The following is a 5,040-nucleotide window of genomic DNA, read 5'->3' on the forward strand; positions in this document are numbered from 1 at the left end:
TATGTAGTATAACCCACGAAAATCTTCAAAAATACCACTGAATTAAAGTTTAAGGAACTTGGTGTATTTTATGTAGTATAACACATGAAAACCTCCAAAATATCAAAGTTTGCATGTTTTACAAACTTTGTGAATTTGATGCAGAAAAGTACACAAAAATCTTCAAAAAAGAACAAATTTTGCAAGTTTAACGAAGTTCGTGACTTTTATGTAGTATAATACACGAAAATCCTTCAAAATACAAATAGATGAAAATTTATCGAACTTCGTGTATTTTATGTAGTATAGCACATGAAAAACTTCCAAAATACAAAATTTGCAAGTTTAATGACTTCGGGAATTTTATGTAGTATATAGCACACGAAAATCTTCAAAAATACAAAACTTTGCAAGTTTAACAAACTTCGTGACTTTTTTGTAGTATAGCACACTAAAATCTCTAAAAAGATTAAATTTTGCAAGTTTAACGAACTTCGTGACTTTTATATAGTATAGCACACGAAAATCTTCCAAAATACCAATGTATGCAACTTTATCGAACTTCCTGACTTTCATGTAGTATAGCACACGGAAATCTTCAAAAATACCAATGTATGCGAGTTTTTCGAACTTCGTGTATTATATTTAGTATAGCACATGTAAATCTTCCAAACTACCAAAGTTTGCAAGTTTAAGGAACTTCGTGAATTTTAGGTATTATAACACACGGAAATTTTAAAAAATACCAATGTATAAAAGTTATCGAACTTCATGTATTTTATTTAGTATACCGTATGAAAATCTTCCAAAATTCAAAAGTTTCCAAGTTTAACGAAGTTCGTGTATTTTATGTAGTATAGCACACGAAAATCATCAAAAACACCAAACTTTGCAAGTTTAACAAACTTTGTGGGATTTATGTAGTACATAGCACACGAAAGTCTTCCAAAATACCAAATTTTTGCAGTGTAATGAATTTCATAACTTTTATGTAGTATAGCACAAAAAAATCTTCAAAAAGACCAAGTATTGCAAGTTCAACAAACTTCGTGACATTTATGTAGTATAGCACACAGAAATCTTCCAAAATACAATGTATGCAAATTTAACAAACTTCGTCACTTTTACGTAGTATAGCACACAAAAATCTTCGCAGAGACCAATTTTGCATGTTTAACAAACTTCGTATATTTTATACATTATAGCACTTGAAAATCTTCCAAAATACCAAAGTTTGCAAGTTTAACGAACTTCGTTAATTTTATGTAGCTTAACACACAAAAATATTCCAATATATCAATGTATAATAGTTTCACGAACTTCGTGTATTTTAGTTTGTATACCACACGAAAATCTTCCAAAATTTCAAAGTTTGCAAGTTTAACGAACTTCCTGACTTTTATGTAGTATAGCACACGAAAATCTTCAAAAAGACCAAATTTTCCAAGTTTAACGAACTTTGTTAATTTTATGTAGTATAACACACAAAAATCTTCTAAAATACCAATGTGTAAAAGTTTCACGAACTTCGTGTATTTTATGTAGTATACCACACGAAAATCTTCCAAAATACCAATGTATGCAAGGTTAACAAACTTCTTGACTTTTATGTAGTATAACCCACGAAAATCTTCAAAAATACCACTGAATTAAAGTTTAAGGAACTTGGTGTATTTTATGTAGTATAACACATGAAAACCTCCAAAATATCAAAGTTTGCATGTTTTACAAACTTTGTGAATTTGATGCAGAAAAGTACACAAAAATCTTCAAAAAAGAACAAATTTTGCAAGTTTAACGAAGTTCGTGACTTTTATGTAGTATAATACACGAAAATCCTTCAAAATACAAATAGATGAAAATTTATCGAACTTCGTGTATTTTATGTAGTATAGCACATGAAAAACTTCCAAAATACAAAATTTGCAAGTTTAATGACTTCGGGAATTTTATGTAGTATATAGCACACGAAAATCTTCAAAAATACAAAACTTTGCAAGTTTAACAAACTTCGTGACTTTTTTGTAGTATAGCACACTAAAATCTCTAAAAAGATTAAATTTTGCAAGTTTAACGAACTTCGTGACTTTTATATAGTATAGCACACGAAAATCTTCCAAAATACCAATGTATGCAACTTTATCGAACTTCCTGACTTTCATGTAGTATAGCACACGGAAATCTTCAAAAATACCAATGTATGCGAGTTTTTCGAACTTCGTGTATTATATTTAGTATAGCACATGTAAATCTTCCAAACTACCAAAGTTTGCAAGTTTAAGGAACTTCGTGAATTTTAGGTATTATAACACACGGAAATTTTAAAAAATACCAATGTATAAAAGTTATCGAACTTCATGTATTTTATTTAGTATACCGTATGAAAATCTTCCAAAATTCAAAAGTTTCCAAGTTTAACGAAGTTCGTGTATTTTATGTAGTATAGCACACGAAAATCATCAAAAACACCAAACTTTGCAAGTTTAACAAACTTTGTGGGATTTATGTAGTACATAGCACACGAAAGTCTTCCAAAATACCAAATTTTTGCAGTGTAATGAATTTCATAACTTTTATGTAGTATAGCACAAAAAAATCTTCAAAAAGACCAAGTATTGCAAGTTCAACAAACTTCGTGACATTTATGTAGTATAGCACACAGAAATCTTCCAAAATACAATGTATGCAAATTTAACAAACTTCGTCACTTTTACGTAGTATAGCACACAAAAATCTTCGCAGAGACCAATTTTGCATGTTTAACAAACTTCGTATATTTTATACATTATAGCACTTGAAAATCTTCCAAAATACCAAAGTTTGCAAGTTTAACGAACTTCGTTAATTTTATGTAGCTTAACACACAAAAATATTCCAATATATCAATGTATAATAGTTTCACGAACTTCGTGTATTTTAGTTTGTATACCACACGAAAATCTTCCAAAATTTCAAAGTTTGCAAGTTTAACGAACTTCCTGACTTTTATGTAGTATAGCACACGAAAATCTTCAAAAAGACCAAATTTTCCAAGTTTAACGAACTTTGTTAATTTTATGTAGTATAACACACAAAAATCTTCTAAAATACCAATGTGTAAAAGTTTCACGAACTTCGTGTATTTTATGTAGTATACCACACGAAAATCTTCCAAAATACCAATGTATGCAAGGTTAACAAACTTCTTGACTTTTATGTAGTATAACCCACGAAAATCTTCAAAAATACCACTGAATTAAAGTTTAAGGAACTTGGTGTATTTTATGTAGTATAACACATGAAAACCTCCAAAATATCAAAGTTTGCATGTTTTACAAACTTTGTGAATTTGATGCAGAAAAGTACACAAAAATCTTCAAAAAAGAACAAATTTTGCAAGTTTAACGAAGTTCGTGACTTTTATGTAGTATAATACACGAAAATCCTTCAAAATACAAATAGATGAAAATTTATCGAACTTCGTGTATTTTATGTAGTATAGCACATGAAAAACTTCCAAAATACAAAATTTGCAAGTTTAATGACTTCGGGAATTTTATGTAGTATATAGCACACGAAAATCTTCAAAAATACAAAACTTTGCAAGTTTAACAAACTTCGTGACTTTTTTGTAGTATAGCACACTAAAATCTCTAAAAAGATTAAATTTTGCAAGTTTAACGAACTTCGTGACTTTTATATAGTATAGCACACGAAAATCTTCCAAAATACCAATGTATGCAACTTTATCGAACTTCCTGACTTTCATGTAGTATAGCACACGGAAATCTTCAAAAATACCAATGTATGCGAGTTTTTCGAACTTCGTGTATTATATTTAGTATAGCACATGTAAATCTTCCAAACTACCAAAGTTTGCAAGTTTAAGGAACTTCGTGAATTTTAGGTATTATAACACACGGAAATTTTAAAAAATACCAATGTATAAAAGTTATCGAACTTCATGTATTTTATTTAGTATACCGTATGAAAATCTTCCAAAATTCAAAAGTTTCCAAGTTTAACGAAGTTCGTGTATTTTATGTAGTATAGCACACGAAAATCATCAAAAACACCAAACTTTGCAAGTTTAACAAACTTTGTGGGATTTATGTAGTACATAGCACACGAAAGTCTTCCAAAATACCAAATTTTTGCAGTGTAATGAATTTCATAACTTTTATGTAGTATAGCACAAAAAAATCTTCAAAAAGACCAAGTATTGCAAGTTCAACAAACTTCGTGACATTTATGTAGTATAGCACACAGAAATCTTCCAAAATACAATGTATGCAAATTTAACAAACTTCGTCACTTTTACGTAGTATAGCACACAAAAATCTTCGCAGAGACCAATTTTGCATGTTTAACAAACTTCGTATATTTTATACATTATAGCACTTGAAAATCTTCCAAAATACCAAAGTTTGCAAGTTTAACGAACTTCGTTAATTTTATGTAGCTTAACACACAAAAATATTCCAATATATCAATGTATAATAGTTTCACGAACTTCGTGTATTTTAGTTTGTATACCACACGAAAATCTTCCAAAATTTCAAAGTTTGCAAGTTTAACGAACTTCCTGACTTTTATGTAGTATAGCACACGAAAATCTTCAAAAAGACCAAATTTTCCAAGTTTAACGAACTTTGTTAATTTTATGTAGTATAACACACAAAAATCTTCTAAAATACCAATGTGTAAAAGTTTCACGAACTTCGTGTATTTTATGTAGTATACCACACGAAAATCTTCCAAAATACCAATGTATGCAAGGTTAACAAACTTCTTGACTTTTATGTAGTATAACCCACGAAAATCTTCAAAAATACCACTGAATTAAAGTTTAAGGAACTTGGTGTATTTTATGTAGTATAACACATGAAAACCTCCAAAATATCAAAGTTTGCATGTTTTACAAACTTTGTGAATTTGATGCAGAAAAGTACACAAAAATCTTCAAAAAAGAACAAATTTTGCAAGTTTAACGAAGTTCGTGACTTTTATGTAGTATAATACACGAAAATCCTTCAAAATACAAATAGATGAAAATTTATCGAACTTCGTGTATTTTATGTA

The sequence above is a fragment of the Vicia villosa genome, linkage group LG6 (assembly GCF_029867415.1).
Source record: "Vicia villosa cultivar HV-30 ecotype Madison, WI linkage group LG6, Vvil1.0, whole genome shotgun sequence".
NCBI classification, from domain to species: domain Eukaryota; kingdom Viridiplantae; phylum Streptophyta; class Magnoliopsida; order Fabales; family Fabaceae; genus Vicia; species Vicia villosa.